The sequence below is a fragment of the Aethalodelphis obliquidens genome, unplaced genomic scaffold, assembly GCF_003676395.1.
Source record: "Aethalodelphis obliquidens isolate GAN/ISIS:26980383/991018 unplaced genomic scaffold, ASM367639v1 scaffold4, whole genome shotgun sequence".
Classification (NCBI taxonomy): domain Eukaryota; kingdom Metazoa; phylum Chordata; class Mammalia; order Artiodactyla; family Delphinidae; genus Aethalodelphis; species Aethalodelphis obliquidens.
This window is the reverse complement of record NW_020837948.1, coordinates 6383725-6411007: the sequence shown is the minus strand read 5'-3', so window position 1 is coordinate 6411007 and position 27283 is coordinate 6383725. Positions and strand designations below refer to the sequence as shown.

General features: G+C 46.3%; 1 long non-coding RNA gene across 1 annotated transcript; it reads left to right on the top strand.

Moving 5' to 3' along the window:
- The first annotated feature begins 8875 nt into the window (after positions 1-8875).
- Positions 8876-25974, top strand: LOC113613555 (uncharacterized). Its single transcript, XR_003430294.1, has 3 exons — positions 8876-8971; positions 9966-10029; positions 25669-25974. It is a non-coding gene; the product is annotated as an uncharacterized LOC113613555 (long non-coding RNA).
- The last annotated feature ends 1309 nt before the right edge of the window (positions 25975-27283 follow it).

Sequence of the window (27283 nt, the reverse complement as noted above, 5' to 3'; positions counted from 1 at the left end):
TAGAGAAGTCTGAGGAGATACAGCAAGGAGGAGGGGTGAAGACGGGCAGCCACGGGGTCACACTCACGTTTCTAAATCAGACCTGCTGCCCTCCTTGAGTGACAGAGATGCCTTTTCCTCCAATACTCTGCGTTAACACGAGAAAAGAGAAAAGCTGATGTGACAGACGCTAAGAATTATGTCTTTGATGTATGAACACTCCTCGCCCCTTTGGACCTTATAAACCAGAGTTCACTTCACGTTCCCCTGATGTACTCAAGGTGCACGTCTTCAATACCAAGAGGTCTCTGAAGGTAGATTTCCTCTTACAATCGAGGGACAATTTCCATTTTAGGGGCTTAGAAATGCTTCCAATTAATTGTTAATTTAGCCTTTTGAGACCTCAATTTATAGGTAGCATTGACCAGTGTCTGCAAACAATCTGAGCTGAGGAAGGAAGAGGTCCTGAGGAAATTAATGTAATAGTTTCAGCTCATTACTAGAAGCACTTGTTCTTAGAGCCTAACAACTTCATTCATTCATTCAAAACTGATCTAAAATCCAATTAAAATCAGAGGTCACACACGGCAGCAGTGTTTATTTCCTCATTACTGAGAGGTGAGGGCAGACTTCAAAACTGCAGAAACCGAAGGTGAGAGTGGAGCCCTGTGAAATAACACAGGGTCCAGCGTGAAGGAGGAAAGCTATGGGTGGGAACCCTCCAGGGACTATCATGGAAACGCACAGATATGCAATCTGGGGAAATTATTTCAGAAAGAATACAGATCCCATCTTGAAGACATAGTTTTACATTCCTCCAGCAAACATCAAACGCCCTTTCTTGGAACCCACAAACTTTAACTCTACCCAAAAAGAGGCCCAAAAGATTAAAATAAAATAAAAAAGCAGAGAATTAACCTTCAGAGAAAGTCAAAAGGTCTGTAGGTCTGTGGGAAGGAAATGTTAGCCACTTGTTCATTCATCGTTTTAACAATATCTATTGAGATCTTACCTGGGCTACAGCAGTGGACAAACAGTATCTCTGCCCTGAGGAGCTTACATTTGCAGTCGTGAGCATGCAAACAGACCATAAGCAACAGACATAATAACTAGGGAAAGTATATGGTAGATCAGAAGGTGATGAAGTGCCATAGCCTGCAGGAGACGAATGTGAGGCAAATCCTCAATCCAGAAGCCAGGAGTTTCTACAGGGTCAAGGCCAATGAGCGAGGACAAGTGGAAAGCAGAGCCAGATCTGGTCATCACCAGGTGCTCCTGTCACCCGTGGATCCCCATCGGCTCCTTCCAAAATCAGCTTCAGCCACCCAGGAAACAAATCAAATGAAAAACATCAGAAGAGAGTGTCCCAAGGCACCCCTGTTGGTCTCCTGAGCTATAGCCATATTCTGCCAGACAGGACCCCTCCCCTCCCATCCTCTCCCCTCACCTCCCCTCCCCTCCCCTCCCCTTCCTTCCCCTCCCCTCCCCTTCCTTCCCCTCCCCTCCCCTCCCCTCCCCTTCCCTCCCCTCCCCTTCCCTCCCCTCCTCTCTTCTTTCCAGGGTCTGTGTGGGGCCTCACTGGACAGGAGTGGTGAGGCCTTAGCCTGACATTAAGTCTTAGGGAACTAGTCATACAGTGGCGAGATCTTATTGGAGACCAGGTCCGCAGAAACTCAGAGACCCAACCCCCAGCAGGGCTGAGAACAGCTCCCAGAGAGGCGATGTGGGGTCAGAGACATAACCCCCCCTCGGCCTCCCTCCTCCCTCCACCACCAGCCTAGAAACCTGGAGAGTCCTGCTCGGCCAGGAGCCCACAGACACTGGGCTGTCCACTCCCCTCTCTGAGTCTCAGGTCCCTCTGCTTTAAAATGGGCAGGTCAGCCCTATCGTCGCGTAGTTTTCTGACCAAGGTCAGCATACCCTGGGATTGGGATGAGGGTCATCCTCGTGGTCCCTCAGAGGCCAGCCTGACCCTGGGGAGGGAAGCAGCTAGGTAGGGCCACAGCTCGCCCACTGCAGAGCAGCCCCTACACTTTTTCTGTCTTACTTCTTGAATTTGCTCATAAGGTTTCATTTTTTAAAGGGTTTTGCTACTATATAGATACGTGAAAGCTACTTCTGTGGTTCAGCAGTGAATAGCCAGATACATTTTACCAGCATTAAATAAGAGGTGATGCATTACTCAGCTCCAAAAGAGAGGTTAAAAAAAACACACAAACTGGGTGCACAGAAGGCCTGTGCCTTCCTATGACGTGCTGGAGTGCCTGCCTGTGTGCCAGCTCCTCACCAGGACACTCATCGCCAAAATAGCTCAGCTTCTCCCACCCAATGAGTGCAGGCGCCCTGGAGGCAGGGGAGAGGCGGACCCAACTGTGTGCTGGAAGAAACCGCTACCTTCTGCCAGACCCCTGAGTCCTCTCCCTGTCAAGTTTGCTGAACGGTACCCCGGTCCAGGACCCCCACCAAAGACAAAGCCCCAGCTTCCTGGACAGACAAGTCAAGAACATCTTGGCTCCTCTTCCCAGAAACCACCAGCTGGTTCCCTTTTCAGGGCTACACACTGAAGAAAGAAACCCAGACCCTCCTTTGCTCAAAATGTCCCAAGGCTGAGAGGAAGGTCTTTCAGGTAGCACCACACTTTGGTCTTGAATCAAGAATTCATGTCAAAGCACTTCTCAAGACGGTTCTTGCATAAATTCCACCCCAGCACAAAGCGGGTCGTCATTACAATTCCTCTGCCACCCCAGCCATTTACCACTGCCTTGACCTTTGATGCTAGGTTAATTATAGTTTCGTCTATTAGAGAAATTGAACTGAATTAGCCTAGTTTTAATCTCTCATCAATAATTCAAATGACCATTTCCCACAAATGAAAAAACTGTCCAGGGTGGGCAGAGGAGACCTCCACTCCTAGTGGGTGAGTTTTCATCAGGAGGGAGAGAGGGCACAGCCTCTGCCAGCAGGTCCACAGCCTCCCCCGTAGGCCCCATGCTTGATTTCCCTTGGTCTGAGCTGGACCAGTGCCAGGGAGCACGGAGGATGTCCCAGGCCGGTCTGGCCTTGTCTGACAGACTATTAGCCCCAGCTGTCGGAGACATCTGCCTACTCTGATTACCGTCAGAGCGGAAGAGAAGCCTTGGCCCCCAGCATCCTGCTGTCTCCCCCTGCACTGAACTGTCATCAAGTGATTGTGCTTCCACTTTAAGGCACTCAGAACCCATTCCTGATTGCTATCTATAACTTTCCTGTGAGGTTACCTACCTATGAGGCTGGAGAGGGAGTGGGCCACTTGAGGGTTAAAGGCCCCAAACAGCACCAACTTCCTGCCAGTGCCTCCAGGCAAGAAACAGGCAACCTCAGAGCTGAGCAAAATCCATTCATAAAAGATGTATGTGCAACATCAGGTCAGCTTTCGCTGTGTTCCAGGGCTGGGGACTCCGGGGTACGCGAGAAGGACACCGAGACTATGGCAGCTTGCGATGCCATGGATGGCATGAGAGGCCTGGAGGGATGGATGCGGGGGAGCCACACGCCTCCGCGCCCAGGCCACACCCCAGCAGGGCTGTCCCATGGCCAGAAGAATGCTGCCACGATGGCAAAGGGGCTGCAAATCTCCAGCTCTGACAGGCTGAGCCACCCTGTGTTCATTTCCTGCGGCTGCTGTAATAAATTACTGCAAACTGAGTGGCTTTTAACAACAGAAATGTATTCTCTCACAGTTCTGGAGCCCAGAAGTCTAAAATCCAGCAGGGCCACACATTCTTCAGGGGCTCAAGGGAGAGTCTTTGCTTCCTCCAGCTCCTGGTGGCTCAGAGTTCCTTGGCTTGTGGCCGCATCACTCCACTCTCTATCTCTGTGATCAAATTGCCTCCTCTTCTGCCGTCTGTGTCTTCTCCTCTCTGTCTCAAATCTCTTTCTGCCTTTCTCTTATTATAAGGACACTTGTCATTGGACTTAGGGCCCACCGGGTTAATACAGGATGGTCACCCCATTTCAAAATCCTTAATTACATCTGCAAAGACCCTTTTTCCAAATAGGGTCACATCTACAGATTTCAGGGATATGGACATATCTTTTGGGGGAAACCACCCATTCAACCCTTTGTACATCCCACCTACGGAGAAAGAACAAGAATAAGTCTTTGGGGTCAGGAAGCTCTGGGTTTGAATCCCACCTCTGCCACTTACTCAATAACTAAAATTCAGTCCTTTCTTAGGATGTTACCAACACTCAGTTTGATTCTAATAAAGAGCCCAGCAGGGCAGTGACGCGAGAATAGGCCTTGCCACCCTCCTCTCGCACCACAGAAGGCCCACCCCAGGCCCAGATGGGAGTGGGGACTTCGTGGTCCTGCAGGACGGCCTGCGGTGGAGCCACGCGCTTCCCCCGCTGCAGGAACTCAGCAACTCTCTGTCACCTCTCAGGACGCCGCGTCTTCCTGGGCTCCGGAAGCTGGCTGCCTTCCCGCTTGTTTCTGCCTGGGCGCGCGCAATACCACCAATAGGGCTCCATCCGGACTTTGTTTGCCTTTAACTACTAAACCAACTAACGAGCCCCCAGCGCCGCCATGTGCAGACACACCTGGCTGCCTCTGACAGGTAATGAATCCTCAGCCATGTTCAAGGGCAGGCCTTCCTGACAGCAGGGGGGTAATCAACTGATCCAAGTCAGGGTGAGCTGGGAGGTCAAAGAATATTGAATAAGGAGCGCTGCCCCCGCCCCATGACAACCCTGCCCCCTCCCACTGCCCCTGAACTCGATGCAGGCATCGCCTGGAAGACAAGGAGGATTGATTTCTCTGGGAAAATGGAAAGCGGACGTTGAACAAATACTCCCTTATAAATCGGCACTAAGGCAGAGATCCTTTAACACCACCCGTGAGTGACTGAGACACGAAAAGTCACGTTTTCCTGAGGCCAGCGGGAAGACCAAAGTTTGTAAGCTCCTCTGGTATTATTTTCCTCCACGAGCATAGATTTCTTCCACCCCACCCCACCCCAAATTCTGCACCCTGCCTGCAAACCTGGCCACACACCTCCCTGGAGCCATCCTCGGGCAGAAGGGTGAGGCAAAGGGCAGAGCAGGGGGCACGGGCACAGTTTGGGCTCCTGTAGGCTCAAGGATGAGGACTCGTCTCAGGGCCTGAGAGGTCGGCCACACAGGAGCACATCAGTATCCATCCCAGCCCCGGGCTGGGAAGTCACCAAGAGGTGCAGAACGGCTCGGTATTTCCTGGGTGACAAAGCCACTGAGGGACACCAGAGGGGACTCAGTCCCAACTCCTGTCCCGTGAGGACCCCCCAGCAGGTGCAGAGCTTTGGGTGTTGGTGACACGCGGTCCACTTTCTGTCACCCTCCTGTGTGTTAAGATGGATCCGATTCCCTAGGGGACAGTGGTTGCCAGGGAAGAAGGGTTTGTGTGAGCTGACAGGTCAGCCAGCTTCTCCAGGAACCAAAGACACCACGGCTGCGAGGATAAAAGGCAAATACAGTTTTGATCCCTTTCTTGTAAAAATTGTAAGTACATATGTATAGGTATAGATACAAACACACACACACAGACACACACACACACACCTGGAAGAGTCTCTAGAAAGCCACACACTAAAGTGTTAACAGCGTTTTACCCTTAGTGGTGGGATTTGGAATTTAGTTTCCATTATGCTTTGTCTCTATTTTCCAAATCTTCTACAATGCACACAGTATTACTTTTATAATGTGGAAGAATTGCTATTTTTTAAACTGTACAAATGTAAAGAATTGGTAGCCTTAGTAATTCTCAAATCTCTGCAACTGTTCTGCAAGAACTGTTTCTAACAGACCGTGCCTAATTAGATTACGAGAAAATCAGCCGCACCTTCAGCTGATTATGTATATGGGGTACCATGGGCACTACGATCCTCCCACACCAAGGATGACTCTGGACTCTCTATGCACCTCGCCTGCAAATACTGGAACCCCCATGCCAATGTTTATCCCATTTAAGAATAACCAAAGATCCAAATAGATTTCATAAATCACTCAGTCTTTTCAGCTTTCTCCTTGAGGACACGCACGGCAGGCTTCTAGCAAAGATGACGCAAAATAACAAGACAGATGTAGTAACTAATACAGAGTGCTTGGTTCACCAAACAAAGAGCTTTTGATGCTGGAACTAAATTTACGTTGGCATGATAGGATCTGAGAGGGCTAAGAAGAGCCATATACAATGGACAGGCAGCCCTGTCAGCAAAGGGGAGAGTGAAACCCAGTAGCGCTTCCTGCCACCCACCCCTCCCACAAACCACTCACCTGGGTCATCAGAAGGATGCTCTCCCTCAGGTGAGACTCGGGGGGATTTTTCACTTTCCTCCAAGAAAAGACTCCAAAACATCCCAAACACCAAACCCAACCACCCTGTCTTCTATATGCCCTCCTCACCCATTCGTTCATTCAGTACCTGTGTCTCAGCACCTGTGTATACACAGAACAGCACCTTGATACTGTGTATCAAGCACCTACTGTGTGCTCCGAGGTGAGTAGAGGAAGGAATCTGACAGTTGCCAGCTCTCAGGAGTTCCCAGGCTGATGGATACTTTCCTGGTGTTATCAAGGGATGTAGAGAAAGGGCCAGTGGTCCTGCTGTCCCTGCTGACCCCAGAGTGATAGAACAGAGCCCAAACTGCTGGCCAGTGCAGGTGCCCGCCTGGGGAACAATGGGAGAACCTGGTGCCTGGTCTTCATACAAAGTCTGGTCTCCTCTCAGAGGCCAGGCTTGAGGAAGAAGGTCTTCCTAGAGACCCCATCCTGGGGTTTGCTCCAGGGTGGCCCATCGTCTCTCTTCCACCCTCACAACCATGGTCCCTCTGCCCTCACCTTCATGGTGAGAAGACCCTCGGTGTCTGGGGATCCAGTGATCCATCCTTCTTCAAGGCTCCTCGTGAGGCCTTGGACAAGACCCTGTCCTCTCTGAGGGCCAGAGTGCCCACCGGTGACAGCCAGGGTTGGCCTGCATGAAGACTAAGGGGACAGCCCAGCTCTGCCCTCAGAGATGCTCTGAGGAACGTCCTGCATGACCCCCAAAAAGCGGGTTCCAGTGGCAAAATCAATAAGTTTCTGCCCACTTCTTCCAGACAGATGCGCCAATGAGATTGTTACAGCCTTAACCCAGCGGCCGATAGGCTTCACTTTGTGCTCAGGCCTGCGTGCCCAAGTCAAGGTCAGAGGTCAGGGGTGGTGATGAGCTAATCCCCAACGGAGCAGGCTTCTTGGCCACGCATCAAGAGGATGTGTCAGTGTCAGTGTGAGACATGCTACCACGGGGCACACTGCTCCCCGGGGTGCCTGCCCAACATGGGTGGAATCAGCTCCCAGAGGCAGGTCGGGGACCTGGGCTGGGAGCGCCACCACGCGGAGGAAATGAGGGGCCACCACTGCCAACAGAATGGATAGGGCCTTGGGCAGGGGGCCCTGCTCCCCGCACTCACACTCTCCCTTCACCCCCACCCAGCCCTGCCCGGGCAGGGAGGGGAGCACACAAACCCGAGCACTTTCTCGGCGAGTCTACCGCGGGATTCTCACAGGCACACAGGGAGGCCAGCGGAACAGAATATCATCCCTACTTCCCACATGAGGAAACCGAGGCTCAGCCATGGCAGGCGTGCAAGGCACAGAGCTGGCCCCTAACGCCCGCCCCAGAGCTCCCTCCTCCATGCTGCCCGCTGGCTTCCACGGGAGTTTTCCTCAGTCAGGTGAACCTCCAGGACTCTGCAGGAATGGCGGGAACCACCCTCTGCCCAGCACTGGAGCTTCCACGGTGATTCTCCTCTCCTCTCCCACGTGTCCATTCCAAAGCTGGACCTGGGAGCTCAGAGAGGTGCGCTCTGTTCCCTGCCCTGCCACTCACCACATGAGACCGTGGCAAAGCAGATTACCTCTGTGGGCCCCGGGTTCCTCTTCTGTAAAGTGACCGGTGGGACTAAATGGCAACTGAGGCTTCCCCAGCTCTACCCGCTACAACTCCAGGGGCATCTTGGAGGCATAAGTACCTGCAGAGCGTTGAAAGACACAGAGCTGGGATGCTCAGAGTGTGGAGAGTCAAGCTTATTTCTTCCTGGGTGCTGTAAGAGATACTGAAATGGGAAACATCGTGCCCATCTCAAAGACCCACACTCTTGTCGGAAGACAAGACAGCCCGTGAGCCGAGGCCATCCGCAGTAGAGGATGGAATCATTTTAAGCCCCCAGTGAGTGCTCTGAGCGCTCTCTAGAGGAGGCAGTAAGAGAACCAGCCCCTGGAGTGGTGTGACTGAATGGGCCAGGGTGCCTCAGGCAGGGGAGCAAGACCTGCGGAGGCAAGGAGAGAGCAAAGAGCAGGGTGGGTCCAGGGCCACTGGGATCTGTGTCCAGAAACCTGCCCTGCAAGTAGGTCAAGGAAGGACAAGGGCCCTACATGTTGAAGGTTACCAAATTCCTTTTAATGACTCTTAAGTGCTTCCCTACAACTTTCTATAAATCCACCAGCTCATTCCCATCCCAGAACTCCACATGCAACCTCATTAGGAGGCAGTGAGTGGTGGGAAATATTGATACTTCTGGCTAATCGCGTTATTAATACCATTACCATTCATATCACCTCGTAAACCACTCTTGTAGGACATTTAATATGGCTAAGTCCGAATGAAGATAATACGATTGCTAATTATATCTCTATAAACGTATTTTATGGCAGAGAACAAGAGCTCTTGTATCCTCTGATTACTCAGTTGCCAGAACCGTAAGGAAGCAGGCAGGACTTCATGAAGACGTGCCCTCTGGGGATGATTCATTACGAATAATTGTGGTTAGCAAAAGCACGAGAGCTTTCAGGAGAATTTTTAAAAGAAGAGGATTGTAACTTGTATAAGAGAAGGCAGGGAGGAAACATCTCAGGGAGTCAGAATAAGCGAGGCCGATTCAGTGGACTCTGTGGCCTCTGGAACAGCTGGTCGGGATGCCCAAGCCTGCTCTCTCAGGTCTGTGTGTCCACGGGGCAGAGAGTGGTCTGGGGAGGGACTGCCCGAAGCTCATTTGTAGTGTCCACACACTGGTGTCAGTGACCAGGATCTCGGGGAGGGAAGCTAAGCATGTGTCTACATTTCATAAGGGGAGTCTAAATCCAGCAGCCCTGAGATAATTTGAAAACTACTCACATTTCTTATTTTCTTAATGGTTTACTTAGCATTTATGGACTTAATGTGGGGAACATGTCTGAAGCTGGTGGAGGGGCTTTGCAACTTTCCCAGGAAGCAGTGCCGGCCTAGCTAGTCCCCCTCCTGCCTTGTTTGGGAAACGCTTACCCTAATGGAGGCTGTAAATAAGAATATAAATGCTTTCCTTTTTCTCTTTCTAGCTGAGCTCAGACAATTTACAGTATTAAATGTCCGCTTGTACTCTGGAGAACTGGAATTGATTTTTTTTTCCTTAAAATTGCTCATTGGGTTGCTTATAAATTTCCCTAGCTGGGCTTCCCTGGTGGCGCAGTGGTTGAGAGTCCGCCTGCCGATGCAGGGGACACGGCTTCGTGCCCCAGTTCGGGAAGATCACACATGCCGCGGAGCGGCTGGGCCCATGAGCCATGGCCGCTGAGCCTGCATGTCTGGAGCCTGTGCTCCGCAACAGGAGAGGCCACAACAGTGAGAGGCCTGGGTACCGCAAAAAAAAAGAAAAATTTCCCCAGCTGTTGTTATCAATTTGTAAATTGACGTTATGAGAATAATCGCAGATCGATTGAAGTCATTCTGAGTCAGGGCCAGATCTACACAAACATAGGCACTGCAGAGTTTTGACAGGCATTTAAAGTAAATTACCTTTAGTTTGGATTCAATTCATTAAGAATTGGTGAGATCTCAGCCAGATACTAGGGAGAAGGTCATCTTCCCTCTGTCTATGGGGTCGTCATCAGTGCTATTCAGCAAATATTTCCAGTTCCCCTCCTTACGTACATTTCTCCATCTCTTCTAAATTTAGCCACGGCCAAGGGACTTGTTTTGACCAGCGAAATGTAAGCATGAGTACCATATACCAGTTCCAGGTAGGTGCTTTAAAACAGAGGTCAGCAAGCTCTTTTGCTAAAAGGCCAAATAGTATGCTCTGTGAGCCACATGGTCACTGTCACAACTGCTCAGCTCTGCCATTATAATATGCAAGTAGCCAGAGATAATATGTAATCAAAGGGGTGTGGCCGTGTTCTCATAAAACTTTTTTTATAGACACTGAAATTTGAAGTCCATATAATTTTTGTGTCTCCAAAATGTGATTCTTCTTTTGATTTTTTTAACTGTTTGAAAATACGGTAAAAAAAATATTCCTACCTTGCAGAATGTACAAAAACAGGTGACAGGTCAGATTTGGCCCAAAGGCTACAGTTTGCCAAGCCCTGCCTCAAAAGAATCAGTGGGTGATTTGTTATACCCACGACCCCTGCCCAGATGACCACAGAAGCACTTTTAGACATGGGGCCTCCATCAGCCTGGGTCCATGAGCGCCTCTGATGAGCAGAGCCCCCAGTCAGTTCCCACTGGACATGTAGAGTGAATAAGAAATACACTCTTGTTGTTTATATCCCTGAGATTTGGGGGGCTTACTTGTTACTGCAGCAAACTTAGCCTATCCTGTCTGAAACAATCTATGAAGGATTTTTCTAAGTGAATTAATGGAATAGACATAACCTCAATATAAAAGTTTTATTAAGAAATGATTTTTTTAAAAAGAAAATAATTTTCAAACACACTTTAAACATCTTTTGTAGTGCCCATTTTCATTTAAAATCATAAATTATGTATAAATGACTTTAATCTGTTCATTAAAGCAAATCCTGAACATGCTGAAACTTGACAACATCTCCTAAATCTGTTTAAAATCACAGTGGAGTTTTAGAGTCATTTCCTTTCAAGGATATTCACATTCAGACTACACTTTCTCCTAATCTGTCCCATTCAGTGAGATTGACAGTTTGGGATCTCAACCTCGTACTCAATGTTTCCATCTTTAGCCCAGGTGATGGGTAGGGAATAGCAGATGGTTCCAGACAGAATGAGCCATTCCAGACATCACATTTCAATAAGACATGACTGAGAAAGAAAGAAGCAGGTAGTTAGAGACAGAGAGGTATGCAGTGTGTCATTGGGCATGCCCCTTGTCCTCTCTAGGTCTCAGTTTTCCCATCTGTAAAACTGGGAGATGGAATAAATGTCCTCTATGTGTTCTTTCAGTTCAGATATTCCAAGACTAGATATCATTTCAGACAATTTAAAACAGACCCTTTTAGGGACTTCCCTGGTGGCGCAGTGGTTAAGAATCCGCCTGCCAAGGCAGGGGATACAGGTTCAAGCCCTGGTCCAGGAAGATCCCACATGCCGTGGAGCGACTAAACCCTTGCGCCACAACTACTGAACCTGTGCTCTAGAGCCCATGAGCCACAACTACGGAGCCCGCATGCCACAACTACTGAAGCCCACATGCCAGGAGCCCGTGCTCCGCAACAAGAGAAGCCACCGCAATGAGAAGCCCACGCACCACAACGAAGAGCAGCCCCCACTCTCCACAACTAGCAAAAGCCCGCATGCAGCAACAAACACCCGACGCAGCCAAAAATACATACATAAATAAATAAATTTATTAAAAATAAAACAGATCCTTTTGGATCTGACTAACAAACAAAATAGAAAGGGACTTAGGACACAACTCTATCTAGAACTCTGGATAAGAGCCTTCACCAAAGAAGTCAGACATGTCCCTATTTGGAATCCACAGAATTGATCTAGTGTGGCCAGGAAATTAACAAAAAATGAAATACAAATGAACAATAAGCATATAAGAAAATGCTCAACCTCCTAAATATCAAAGTAATGCCAATTTAAACATCAAGATACCATTTTCCATCTGCTGGCATTACAAAGATTCATAAGGAAGACTGTGTCCCACATTGGTAAGAGCAGGAAGAAAAGAGGCCCCGTGCTGGTGGGAATGTAAGTGGACGCAGCTTTTCTAGAAGGCAATGTGGCAAGAGGAATTGAAAACCATAAGCATGGGCATACTTTTTGACTGAGCAATTAAGCTTCAAAAAATTTTTTTAGAGAAAACTGGATAAGTGCCGTAAGATATAGATTACCCAACTAATAAATGCAGCATTGTTTCCAATAGCAAAAAAAATAGAAACAAGTTAATGACCAAAGGTAAGAAACTGTATAAATAAAAGATGGCACATGGATACAGTGGGATACAATTCAGTCATTAAAAGTAATGTTGCCATATATAACATGAGCCTAATTTTGATTTAGAGGGAAAAAAGTAGAAATTATATATTGGGTTGGCCAAAAAGTTTATTCGGGTTTTTCCATAAGATGTTATGTTAAAACCCAAATGAAATTTTGGGTCAACCCAATACACACATGGAGAAAAGACTGCAAATTTTTCACCAAAAATAGAAGTAGTCATCTCTAGAGATGTTAATTTTCTTAATTCCCCTTTTTTGTATTGTTTATATTATTATCAAATTAGAAAAAGTAAATGGTACTAAAAAAGTATAAACCTATATTTATGGACTTTTAAAGGTGTTCTTGATTCAATTGAAAAGTTTTTAAAAGTAAGCCATCAAATAATATTTAGTTAGAGCCCATTTTGGAAAATAGGGAAAAGACTGGAAGGAAATGCAATAAAAATTCTCTAGGGGTAGAATTATGAATGATTATTTTCCTTCTTGCTTCTCACTTTTTTCTGATTACTCTGTACTGAACATAAATTATTTATGCAAAAATAATGAAAGGAAAGCAACTTTAAAAAAAATAAAGAAATGAACTGAGAAGGATCCAGATGGTTCAGGTAGGTTTGCTCTCAGTACTAAATAAAAGGCACATAGACCAACCTCCCCTCCCCTACTTCCAAAATGAGATAACCACCTCAATGGTCCATATCACCAGTGCCTGCAAGAATAGGCTGCCTGAAAGAGGCAGGTGGGCATATCTGGAGCTCAGGACTCCATGATGATGAGGGATGTGTCACTTTTGACACAAACATATACCAATGTGATGGTACTTGGAGGTGGGGGCTTTCGGAGGTAATTAGGTTCAGATGAGGTCATGTGGATGGGACCCCATGTTAGGATTAGTGTCTTTTTTTAATTTTATTTTATTTATTTTTTAATACAGCAGGTTCTTATTAGTTATCAATTTCCTACACATCAGTGTATACATGTCAATCCCAATCGCCCAGTTCATCAAACCACCATCCCCACCCCCACGCGGCTTTCCCCTCTCAGTGTCCATATGTTTGTTCTCTACATCTGTGTCTCATCTTCTGCCCTGCAAACCGGTTCATCAGTACCATTTTTCTAGGTTCCACATACATGTGGTAATATACGATATTTGTTTTTCTCCTTCTGATTTACTTCACTCTGTATGACAGTCTCTAGATCCATCCACGTCTCAACAAATGACCTAATTTTGTTTCTTTTTATGGCTGAGTAATATTCCATTGTATATATGTACCACAACTTCTTTATCCATTCATCTGTCGATGGGCATTTAGGTTATTTCCATGTCCTGGCTATTGTAAATAGTGCTGCAAGAACATTGGGGTGCATGTGTCTTTTTGAATTATGGAGTTCTCTGGGTATATGCCCAACAGTATGATTGCTGGGTCATATGGTAGTTCTATTTTTAGTTTTTTAAGGAACCTCCATACTGTTCTCCATAGTGGCTGTATCAATTTACATTCCCACCAACAGTGCAAGAGGGTTCCCTTTTCTCCACATGCTCGCCAGCATTTGTTGTTTGTAGATTTTCTGATGTTGCCCATTTTAACTGGTGTGAGGTAATAGCGCATTGTAGTTTTGATTTGCATTTCTCTAATGATTAGTGACATTGAGCAGCTTTTCATGTGCTTCTTGGCCATCTGTATGTCTTTTTTGGAGAAATGTCTATTTAGGTCTTCTGCCCACTTTTGGATTGGGTTCTTTGTTTCTTTAATATTGAGCTGCATGAGCTGTTTATATATTTTGGAGATTAATCCTTTGTCCGTTGATTCATTGCAAATATTTTCTCCCATTCTGAGGGTTGTCTTTTCGTCTTGGTAATGGTTTCCTTAGCTGTGCAAAAGCTTTGAAGTTTCATTAGGTCCCATTTGTTTATTTTTCTTTTTATTTCCATTACTCTAGGAGGTGGATCAAAAAAGACCTTGCTGTGATTTATGTCAAGAGTGTTCTTCCTATGTTTTCCTCTAAGAGTTTTATAGTGTCCGGTCTTACATTTAGGTCTCTAATCCATTTTCAGTTTATTTTTGAGTATGGTGTTAGGGAGTGTTCTAATTTCATTCTTTTACATGTAGCTGTCCAGTTTTCCCAGCACCACTTATTGAACAGACTGTCTTTTCTCCATTGTACATCCTTGCCTCCTTTGTCATAGATTAGTTGACCATAGGTGTGTGGGTTTATCTCTGGGCTTTCTATCTTGTTCCATTGATCAATATTTCTCTTTTTGTGCCAGTACTATACTGTCTTGACCACTGTAGCTTTTATTTACTTTTTTTTTTTTTTTTTTTTTTGCCGTACGCGGGCGTCTCACTGTTGTGGCCGCTCCCGTTGTGGAACACAGGCTCCGGATGCGCAGGCTCAGCGGCCATGACTCACAGGGCTAGCTGCTCCATGGCATGTGGGATCTTCCCGACTGGGACACAAACCTGTGTCCCCTGCATCGGCAGGTGGGCTCTCAACCACTGCACCACCAGGGAAGCCCTGATCACTGTAGCTTTGCAGTATAGCCTGAAGTCAGGGAGCCTGATACCTCCAGCTCCATTTTTTTCCCTCAAGACTGCTTTGGCTATTCAGGGTCTTTTGTGTCTCCATACAAATTTTAAGATTTTTGGTTCTAGTTCCATAAAAAATGCCATTGCTAATTTGATAGGGATTGCATTGAATCTGTAGATTGCTTTTGGTAGTATAGTCATTTTCACAATATTGATTCTTCCAATCCAAGAACATGGTATATCTCTCCATCTGTTGGTATCATCTTTAATTTCTTTCATCAGTGTCTTATAATTTTCTGCATATGGTCTTTTGTCTCCCTAGGTAGGTTTATTCCTAGGTATTTTATTCTTTTTGTTGCAATGGTAAATGGGAGTGTTTCCTTAATTTCTCTTTCAGATTTTTCATCATTACTGTATAGGAATGCAAGAGATTTCTGTGCATTAATTTTCTATCCTGTAACTCTACCAAATTCATTGATTAGCTCTAGTAGTTTTCTGGTGGCATTTTTAGGATTCTCTATGTATAGTATCATGTCATCTGCAAACAGTGACAGTTTTACTTCTTCTTTTCCAATCTGTATTCCTTTTATTTCTTTTTCTTCTCTGATTGCCGGGGCTAGGACTTCCAAAACTATGTTGAGTAACAGTGGTGAGAGTGACATCCTTGTCTTCTTCCTGATCTTAAAGGAAATGATTTCACTTTTTCACCATTGAGAATGATGTTTGCTGTGGGTTTTTCATATATGGCCTTTATTATGTTGAGGTAGGTTCCCTCTATGCCCATTTTCTGGAGAGTTATTATCATAAATGGGTGTTGAATTTGTCAAAAGCTTTTTCTGCCTCTATTGAGATGATCATATGGTTTTTATTCTACAATTCATTAATATGGTGTATCACATTGATTGATTTGCATATATTGAAGAATCCTTGCAACCCTTGGATAAATCCCACTTGATCATGGTGTATGATCCTTTTAATGTGTTGTTGGATTCTGTTTGCTAGTATTTTGTTGAGGATTTCTGCATCTATATTCATCAGTGATATTGGTCTGTAACTTTCTTTTTTGTAGTATCTTTGTCTGGTTTTGGTATCAGGGTGATGATGGCCTCATAGAATGAGTTTGGAAGTGTTCCTTCCTCTGCAATGTTTTGGAAGAGTTTGAGAAGGATGGGTGTTCTCTAAATGTTCTAAATGATGGGTGTTCTCTAAATAGCTCTTCTCTAAATGTTTGATAGAATTCACCTATGAAGCCATCTGGTCCTGGACTTTTGTTTGTTGGAAGATTTTTAATCACAGTTTACCTTTCATTACTTGTGTTTGGTCTGTTCATATTTCCTATTGCTTCCTGGTTCAGTCTTGGAAGGTTATACCTTTCTAAGAATTTGTCCATTTCTTCCAGGTTGTCCATTTTATTGGCATAGAGTTGCCTGTAGTAGTCTCTTAGGATGCTTTGTATTTCTGCAGTGTCTGTTGTAACTTCTCCTTTTTCATTTCTAATTTTATTGATTTGAGTCCTCTCGCTCTTTTTCTTGATGAGTCTGGCTAATGGTTTATCAATTTTGTTTATCTTCCTAAAGAACCAGCTTTTAGTTTTATTGATCTTTGCTATTGTTTGTTTCTATTTCATTTATTTCTGCTGTGATCTTTATGATTTCTTTCCTTCTGCTAACTTTGGGTTTTGTTTGTTCTTCTTTCTCGAGTTCCTTTAGGTGTAAGGTTAGATTGTTTATTTGAGATTTTTCTTGTTTCTTAAGGTAGGCTTGTATAGTTATAAATTTCCCTCTTAGAACTGTTTTTGCTGCATTCCATACATTATGGATCATCGTGTTTTCATTGTTATTTGTCTCTAGGTATTTTCTGATTTATTCTTTGATTTCTTCAGTGATCTCTTGGTTATTTAGTAATGTATTGTTTAGCCTCCATGTGTTTGTGTTTTTTATGTTTTTTTCCCTGTGATTCATTTCTAGTCTCATTACATTGTGGTCAGGAAGATGATTGATATGATTTCAATTTTCTTAAATTTACTGAGGCTTGATTTGTGTCCGAAGTTGTGATCTATCCTAGAGAATCTTCCATGCATACTTGAGAAGAAAGTGTAATCTGCTGGTTCTGGATGGAATATCCTATAAATATCAATTAAATCTATCTGGTCTATTGTGTCATTTAAAGCTTCTGTTTCCTTATTTATTTTCATTTTGGATGATCTGTCCATTGGTGTAAGTGAGGTGTTAAAATCTCCCACTATTATTGTGTTACTGTCGACTTCCTCTTTTATAGCTGTTAGCACTTGCCTTATGTATTGAGGTGCTCCTATGTTGGGTGCATATATATTTATAATTGTTACATCTTCTTCTTGGATTGATCCCTTGATCATCATGTAGTGTCCTTCCTTGTCTCTTGTAACATTCTTTATTTAAAGTCTATTTTATCTGATATGAGTATTGCTACTCCAGCTTTCTTTTGATTTCCATTTGCATGGAATATCTTTTTCCATCCCCTCACTTTCAGTCTGTATGTGTCCCTAGGTCTGAAGTGGGTCTCTTGTAGACAGCATACATATGGGTCTTGTTTTTGTATCCATTCAGCGAGCCTGTGTCTTTTGCTTAGAGCATTTAATCCATTCATGTTTAAGGTAATTATTGATATGTATGTTCCTATGACAATTTTCTTAATTGTTTTGGGTTTAGTTTTATTTGCAGTTCGTGGGCCTCTCACTGTTGTGGCCTCTCCCGTTGTGGAGCACAGGCTCCAGATGCACAGGTGCAGTGGCCATGGTTCACGGGCCTAGCCACTCTGTGGCATGTGGGATCCTCCCAGACCAGGGCACGAACCCATGTCCCCTGCACTGGCAGGCGGATTCTCAACCACTACGCCACCAGGGAAGCCCTTGGGTTTGTTTTTGTAGGTCCTTTTCTTCTCTTGTGTTTCCCACTTAGAGAAGTCCCTTTAGCATTTGCTGTAGAGCTGGTGTGGTGGTGCTGAATTCTCTTAGCTTTTGCTTGTCTGTAAAGCTTTTGATTTCTCCATCGAATCTCAATGAGATCCTTGCCGGGTAGAGTAATATTGGTTGTAGGTTCTTCCCTTTCATCACTTTAAGTATATCGTGCCACTCCCTTCTGGCTTGTAGAGTTTCTGCTGAGAAATCAGCTGTTAACCTTATGGGGGTTCCCTTGTATGTTGTCATTTTTCCCTTGCTGCTTTCAATAATTTTTCTTTGTCTTTTTTTTTTTTTTTTTTTTTGCGGTACGCGGGCCTCTCACCACCACGGCCTCTCCCACTGCGGAGCACAGGCTCCAGAAGCGCAGGCCCAGCGGCCATGGCTCACGGGCCCAGTCGCTCCGTGGCATGCGGGATCCTCCCGGACCGGGGCACGAACCCGCGTCCCCTGCATCAGCAGGCGGACTCTCAACCACTGTGCCACAGGGAATCCCCTTTTCTTTGTCTTTAATTTTTGCCAATTTGATTACTATGTGTCTTGGCGTGTTTCTCCTTGGGTTTATCCTGTATGGGACTCTCTGTGCTTCCCGGACTTGGGTGGCTATTTCCTTTTCCATGTTAGGGAGGTTTTCGACTATAATCTCTTCAAATATTTTCTCGGGTCCTTTCTCTCTCTTTTCTCCTTCTGGGACCCCTATAATGTGAACGTTGTCATGTTTAATGTTGTCCCAGAGGTCTCTTAGGCCGTCTTCATTTCTTTTCATTCTTTTTTTCTTCATTCAATTCCACAGCAGTGAATTCCACCATTCTGTCTTCCAGGTCACTTATCCGTTCTTCTGTCTCAGTTATTCTGCTATTGATTCCTTCTAGTGTAGTTTTCATTTCAGTTATTGTATCATTCATCTCTGTTTGTTTCTTCTTTAATTCTTCTAGGTCTTTGTTAAACATTTCTTGCATCTTCTCGATCTTTGCCTCCATTCTTTTTCCCAGGTCCTGGATCATCTTCACTATCATTATTCTGAATTCTTCTTCTAGAAGGTTGCCTATCTCCACTTCATTTAGTTGTTTTTCTGGGGTTTTATCTTGTTCCTTCATCTGGTACATAGCCCTCTGCCTTTTCATCTTTTCTATGTTTCTGTGAATGTGGTTTTTGTTCCACAGGCTGCAGGACTGTAGTTCTTCTTGCTTCTGTTGTCTGCCCTGTGGTGGATGAGGCTATCCAAGAGGCTTGTGCAGGTTTCCTGATGGGAGGGACTGGTGGTGGGTGGAGCTGACTGTTGCTCTGGTGGGCAGAGCTCAGTAAAACTTTAATCCACTTGACTGCTGATGGGTGGGGCTGAGTTCCCTCCCTGTTGGTTGTTTGGCCTGAGGCAACCCAACACTGGAGCCTTACCTGGGCTCTTTTGTGGGGCTAGACAGACTCTGGGAGGGCTCACGCCAAGGAGTACTTCCCAGAACTTCTGCTGCCAGTGTCCTTATCCTCACATTGAGACACAGCCACCCCTGCCTCTGCAGGAGACCCTCCAGCACTAGCAGGTAGGTCTGGTTCAGTCTCCCTTGGGGTCACTGCTCCTCCCCCTGGGTCCCAATGCGCACACTACTTTGTGTGTGCCCTCCAAGAGTGGAGTCTCTGTTTCCCCCAGTCCTGTTGAAGTCCTGCAATCAAATCCCACTAGCCTTCAAAGTCTGATTCTCTAGGAATTCCTCCTCCTGTTGCCGGACCCCCAGGTTGGGAAGCCTGATGTGGGCTCAGAACCTTCACTCCAGTGAGTGGACTTCTGTGGTATAAGTGTTCTCCAGACTATGAGTCACCCACTCAGCATTTATGGGATTTGATTTTACTGTGATTGCGCCCCTCCTACTGTCTCACTGTGGCTTCTCCTTTGTCTTTGGATGTGGGGTATATTTTTTGGTGAGTTCCAGTGTCTTCCTGTCGATAACTGTCCAGCAGCTAGTTGTGATTCTGGTGTTCTCATAAGCGGGAATGAGAGCACATCCTTCCACTCCACCATCTTGGTTCCTCTCCAAGTCGAAATTTTTTATTTTGACTGCTAGTATTGGAGGGTATCCTGCAGAGGCAGGGGGCAGCTGTGGCTCACAGCAGGGACCAGGATTAGTGTCTTTATAAGAAGAGGAAAAGAAACCAGCGTTCCCTCTCTCTCCACTATGTAAGGGCACAGCAAGAAGACAGCCATCTGCAACCCAGGAAGAGAGTCCTAACAAGGAACTGAATCTGCCAGCACCATTATTTGGACTTCCCAGCCTCAAACTCTGAGAAGTAAATGTTTGTTGTTTAAACCACCCAGTTTATGGTATTTTGTAGTAGCAGCCCAAGCTGACTAACACAGAGGTTATTTTCTTTCACCATGAATAATGTCATTCCATGGCCTTCAAGTTTCCATTTTTTTCTTGAAAGTCAGTATCATGCTCAGTGTTGCTCTTAGAAGGTAATGTGCCCTATTCTCCTTTGAATCCTTTAAGATTTCCTCTTTTTTATTTTTAGCAGTTTTACTATGATGTACCTAGGTATATATTCCTTTTAATTTATTTTACTTTGTGTTCATAGTGCTCCTTAAATCTGTGGCTTGAAGCTTTTGTCAGTTGGGGGAAATTCTTGGCCATTATCTTTTCAAATACTGTTTCTACTCCTCCTGCTACTCTTTCTAGAGCTCCAATTATACATGTTTTCCATTTCATTATGTCCCATATGTCTCTTATGCCCTTTTCTGTATTTTCTATCATTTTTTCCTCAGTCCTTCAAAATGGAAATTGTCCACTTATCTTTCTTCTGGTTCACCAATCTGCTCTTTCACCGTGTCTAATATGCAGATAAATCCCTCTATGAAATCTCAGTTATTGATTTCTCAGTGACTGTTTTCTCAAATCTCAAATTTCCACTTGATTATTTTATAGTTCCCAATTCTCCACAGAAATTCTCTATGTTGCTGTTCAAGTTCTTGAGCATGTTAATCGTGGTTGGCTTGAAGTCCATGTCTAATAATTCCAGTTGCCAGACTTCCTTTAAGTCTATTACACTATGTATTTTCCCTTGATTATCAGTCAGTTCTTGCCTTATGTATACCTAGCTATTTCTTAATGAATTCCAGATATTGTAGGAATAATGTGAGTTTCCGTATAATGTTGCCTTGCTCAAGAGAGGATTCATTTTTATTTCTGGTGGCAGATGAAGTAGAGACACATGACCTTAACCTAGTCACTGGGTGAGCTGATTTAAAGACAGGATTCTGATTTTATTAGGGCTAACCTATTTCAAGTTCAACTTTACTCTTAGTCAAGAGTTGCACCTGAAAGTCTGCGGTATTTACCAGGACTCTTTCTATTTGGCAGAAGCTAAACCCCAGTTTTCCCCCAGAGCCCCAGGAAAATGCCAAGAGCTATGCTCAACTTCGCAGCCATTTAGCAGCCACTTTCTGCTCAGTCTCTCAGCTGTTGCATTTGAGCCCACAATTAACTTGAGGGTGAAAGTGGCACCAAATGTCTGGCTCTCTCCTCTTGGGGTTTCCCTTCTTTCAAGAATTCTGGTCCCTTGAGCCAAGCCTTTATTATTTTGATAGCTTTCCAAAGCTTTTAACATGTTTTATTAATTTTATGGGTCTGTGTTCTAGTTATTATGGCCACACAACAAGTTTCCCCAAAACTTAGTGGCTTCAAACTATATTAATCACTTATTATCTCTCACAGCTACTAGGGTCAGGAACATAGGAGCTATTCATCTGGGTGATTCTGGCCTGGGGTGTCTCATAAGGTTGCAGTCAGATGGTAGATTTGGCTGGGATCATCTCAAATGTTTCTTTACTCACATATCTGGTACCTGGTCTGAGACTCAAACCACTGGGAATCGGGCTCCCCAGGCACCCCACTATCTCTGTGTAATCTCTCCATGTTGCTATTACAGCCTGGAGGCTTCAGGTTAGTTGAACTTCTTACAAGTTGACTCAGGGCTCCCAAGGTATGTATCCCAGGAGAGAAAAGGAGATGCAGGCAGAAGCTTTTACGACATAGTCTCGGAAGTCAAGCAACTTCACTTCTGCCACATTCTGTTGGTCAGGACTATTACAAAAGCCCATCCACGTTCAAGGAGAAGAAACATAAAACCTACCTCTCAGTGCAGGAATGTCAATAATGTGTTATAAGATGACATGACACAAATGGACGTGTGGTATGGAATAGACATTGATGCAGCCATCTGGAAAATACAATCAGCCACAACTTGTCTAGTTGTTCTTGATAGTAGTTTAGCCTAAAATAAGCTAGAGTGTCACTTCCAAGCATAGAAATTCCCTTCTCCATTAACTTAGAGTTTTCTTTAATTGAGGTAAGACTGCCATATTTATGTTTGAGTGAAGGACACCTCTGTTTTGGAGCTCTTCTCTTAGCTCAGATGAACTCACCTTCCAGGTAGGCAGCACTTATCACATCAACATTGGGCAAATCTTCCCAGAGGCCGAGAGCTCAGGTACCATTTTGGAAAAGTTTTGGCTACTCTGACCATCAGAGCCTGACTCTCCTCTCCTACTACGCACTCAGACTCACTCCTAAGGCTTTCTCCAAGCCTAACACAGCAAAGAAAATCCAGACCACTTCTCACGGTCTATTCTACTTTCGCTTTATTCTCAAAGACTGTTCTATAAAAACTCTGGTCCTACAAGATGTGAATTTTGTTTTTAAAAAAATTCAGGGGGCTTCCCTGGTGGTGCAGTGGTTGAGAGTCCGCCTGCCGATGCAGGAGACACAGGTTCGTGCCCCGGTCTGGGAAGATCCCACATGCCTCAGAGCGGCTGGGCCCGTGAGCCATGGCCGTTGAGCCTGCGTGTCCGGAGCCTGTGCTCCGCAACGGGAGAGGCCACAACAGTGAGAGGCCCGCGTACCGCAAAAAATATATAAATGAATAAATAAAATTCAGGGAATTCACATATTTCACCCTCTTCCAGATTCATAATGCATATTAACATAGAGCCTCTGAAAAGTCCTGCAGTGAAGAAATCTGCTTAACTTTGCCTCACCCCCAGGTCTCATGAGTTTATTTAATCATGTTAAGTAGGTTTGGGGGAAGTTATCCTTTTATTAACAGGATACCAATTAACACCCCATGAGCGCTGTGTAGAATACATCAACATTGCACAGAACATCCTCAGACTTTTGATTCCATCTCTGCTCTTGTGGGACTGTAGAACCAAGTTGTTCATAATAAAATATTCTGTCTCAAATTCGCTGGTGGGAGCGAGGTCATGGCTGATCACTCTTTTGCTCAGTGGGGTGCATTTCTGGGTGTTCCAAAGCTAAGATGGGCTGTGTACCATTTTCCAAATTAGGCTGATGAATGCATCAACCTTTTCTACCTGCCAGTAACACAACAAGAAGTTTTTAAAAGGCTTGTGTTTACAGTCTGCCAATACACATGGGGCCATTAGCCAGTTGACCTTGTGCAAGCTTCACTGCTGCCAGCTTGCAGTGCGCTCTCCACTCGCTAGCTGAGAGCCACGATCAATGCCCCTTCAACGCGAAAGGACTGCAGGGGTGAGGGGTGGGGAGCGATTTGGCTTGATGAAGGAGTGAGAAACAAGGAGAAAGGGACAAAGCCTTCCTTCTAATCTCTGCATTAGGGTCCTCCCACTCAAAGTCTTATTCCAGGCATCATTGCCTGTCTGTTCTACCAATCTCCTGATAATTTAGATATGCTTCCCATTGAGAGCCGTGTTGTTTAATAGAGCAAAGACAATCAACTCTTCCTCAGTGCTATAATAGCCTCTATGTGTGTTTACTTGAGAACAAATGCTGTTATAATTTCTTTGGGGAATCGATATCTTCCAGTGCATATGCATGGCCCTACTGGAGGTTCAGATTGTGTAAGGAGAGAAGGGGAAATTTATTGCCTTGTAAATGCCGGCAGAAGGTAGTAGGTTTAGCGAGAGCTGTAATTAAAGTTTTGCTGATAATAAAAAATGGAGGCAGTAAACAATCCCACAGATTTTCCAGTCCCCAGCCCTAGAACAGCTACACCACCACAGGGTCCAGGACACTTGCTGGTCTCTGCACAATCAGCCTCTGGAAGTGAAGGTTCAGTGGCCCCAAAGGCTGCCAGCTCCTGGACCCTCCACACGCCCCCAGGCTCAGCAAACGACTGTCACTCAATTTCAATCTGCTCTCTTCAGCTTTAGGGCCAGCGTTTGTTTTCGACCACTTCCAAGGCTGGCTATTCAAGCCATAACCCTGCCAGGCCAGCACTCTACACAGGATTTGACACTGGGCAGCATAGTCTGGAGGCAAGGACCTACACTCCAAAAAGAACCCCACTGTAAGAAAACGTATCATTTCCTTTCAACCTTACTGAAAGGAATCCCTCCCCACCTTCCCACCCCAAGGAACCCAGCTCAAGCTCTCCAGAGCAGCACATGAAGATTTCCCAGAACGATCGCTCCTCCCTCATCTCTCAACTGGGCACTTGCAGGGCAGGTTTGTGTCTGTTCTGGGCTGGACAGAGGCAGAGGAATTGCATGGTTGTGGGGCAGGGGGAATGGAGACCTCCCAGCACCCACAGGAGGCTAAGAAATGCTGACTGTGTCCAGAAGTTTCCACCAACCCCTGCCCCCAGGCCAAGGAGGTCTGTACTGTCTTTGCCAAGCAGGATAAAATCAAGGTCACCTCTCCCTGAGATCCCATATGAAAAAAATGTCGAGCTACAGAAGAAAGAGGCAGTGTCTCTGGCCCACAGGGATGGAGACACTTTCTAGGCTTCCTCCTTGGCACTCGGCACCAAAGTAAGATCAAATGGCCTGAGGAAAACCAGAAAATAACCACTCACCGACATGACCCCTTCCCAGGCAAACTCCCCCAAGAGAAAGAATTTTGTCTAGAATCTCTGTAGTCATCCACTCAGTAAACATTCACTGACCATCTATTCGCGTCGTACAGTATCACCAACACCCAGCACCAAACACTTGTGGAAAGAACAAACGAGTGAGCAAATTAACCTCGCTATCAGCCAGGAGGTTCCTCTGAGAATGCAAGAGTCTGAGTTCTTCTAGAAATAATAACATGCTCTATACTGAGCATGTACTATGTGTCAGATAGTATACAAAGCCCTTTACAGATGTTCATGCTCTTTCAGTCCTTACAACCATCCCATTGTGACGTGGAGAAGGTGTTCATCTTTGGCAGCTGAGTTCAGCAAGGCTCAGTGGGTAAGCACTGCGCCCAGGACTGATGTCACCCAGCCAGCACAGAGCAGGGCCAGGGCATAAACCCAGGTCAGCTGTGTCTCAAGGCCCAAGTTCTTTCTCTTATGCCATGCTCCCTGTCACCTATGCTACGTGAAGCCCTCACCTGCCATCACACATCTTCTGCTCCCCAGCGTCTGCTGGTGGGGGAGGTAGAAGGTGCAAAGAGAGGGTCAGATGAGGGTCCTTGAGAAACCAATAGGGAAGAGGGGCTGACCTTTCGGAGGAGAACCACAGAGAAGTGGTGAAGGGAGCTGGACTGAAGCTAAAAGAAAGCAGGCTTGAGGTGGCCTACAAGTCCATGGGAAGGAAGGAGGCCAGGCTGGGACCGTCGTCTGCCAGCATCTCTGGATTCCATGCCTTCCTCTCCTGTCTCATAGTCTAACCTGTAGCCCTCCTCTAAAATGTTCAGAGGCCTAAGAGCTTGCAAGGGTCTTCAGTAGTCTCCCTGCCAGAATGCATGGTCCACAGCACAGAGCACCAAGGCGGCCACAGCCCCAAGCTCTGCCCCCAAGGGGCCCTTAGCAGTGGGACCCCTCCAGCCAGTGCCAGGCACACCCACCCCTCTCCAAGGCTGGACCACACAGCAGACTCAGCTAGCACTAGACGGGACAGAGCACAGGGTGAGGGGCACCGGCCGGCTGCCCCCAAAACACAAGACTCTCCAGCTGTGCAGCCCCCTGCTGGGAGGCTCCCGAGAGGCAGGGGTGGGCCTGCACCATTTCTGATGTTCTCCCTGCAATCTCTCTCTTCAGATGCCTCTGAACCTGCACTGACTGCCTTGCTCATCTCTAAATGGACGAGGATCTCGCCCTGTCTCGCATCACGCCCAGCATCTGCCCACAGGGAACTGCAGGCCCAGGTCAAGTCCCAAGAAAGTGCTCACGACTGCAGCTCCCCAGCCCTGCAGCTTCTCCAAGGAATCCAATGGCCCTGGATGAGGGTTCCAGAGCTCAGGCTGCAGTGGGGACCCTGAGCTGCTGCTGAGCCCAGAAAATTACCACCAGCATTAAATCTATCCTCAGTTAACCCAACGCCTTTAATAATAAAAAAGATTTTGCACAGGGGATAAATACCATGTCTCGTTTTCTCACTCTCACCGGTCTCCTGTCACGGTGCATTTATTAATACAATCACTAATATACAGGTCCCAATCAGCCACTAAAACGCCGCTGTTATTCCTACTAATTCGACAATAAAATGTGTCTGCGCGAGGCCATAAAGTGGGCCGTCATGTGACTGGGGGCTATAGGGGAGGTGAGCCATGAGGCCCAGGGGTCTAGAACTGGCCGCCGGAAACCCAGCCACCATGGCCACGGTGCAAGCCACACCCAACCACTGCCCCTGCAGGCCCTGACTGCCAAGGGCCCAGACACCCCCCAAAATGCAGACAGAGGTGTCCCCCACTGTATTAGTGTCCTACTGCTGCGGAACACATTCCACAAACTTAGCAGCTTAGAACAACACCCATTCATTACCCCCAGAGTTCTGTAGGTCAGCGGTCCAGACACAGCTCAAATGGATTCTCTGCTCAGGGCCTCACAAAGCGGAAATCAAGGTGCCAGCCGACTGCACTGTCAGCTGGAGGCTTGACTGGGGAAGAATCCATTTCCAAGCTCATTCAGGTTGTTGGCGGAATCCAGTTCCTTGCACTTGTAGGACTTGTAGAGAGGTCCCCGTCTCTTGCTGGCCATCAGCTAGGGGTCACCCTCAGCCCCTCGCGGCTGCCCTCAGGTCCTGGCCACCCGACCCCCTCCACCATGCGGCAGCTTAGTCCTTCAAAGCCAGTAGGAGAAGCTCTCATCACTGGAGTGCTAACCCATCGTACTTACAGTCCCACTTATACCCAAGGAGATGGTTATGCAGGGCACGTGCACCAGGGGTGGCAATCGTGGGCGCCATCTGAGAATTCTGTGTTAAAACCAACCATCTGCCTATCTTTGTGTACAGGCAGTGGGTCCAACTCCACACCTTTCCCCACCACACCCTGGAGGCTCTGCTGGCTCTTGCCCTGACCAAGCCACCACGCCTGGACATGTGAAGAAGCAGGTCAGAAAACGGCAAGCTCGGGCACTGGTGTGTGTGTGTGTGTGTGTGTGTGTGTGTGTGTGTACACACGTGTATGCAAGGGAGGGATGGAAGAACAAAGGAGCAGCCCCTTCACCAGCAAGCACAACATGGAACAGATACTTCCAGAAGTTGACTCTTGACTGAGTGGTAATAATTTACACCCAATCAAACGGAGGCCTTTCCTCAGCACTTCTTTCACCTTGCCCTCCTCTTTCTCCCACCCTCCCCCAGTTACCAAGTTACCAGTTGCCCACTGGGTTACTTCCTTGCCCCGGTTCTGGACATCCAGGAGTCACTGCG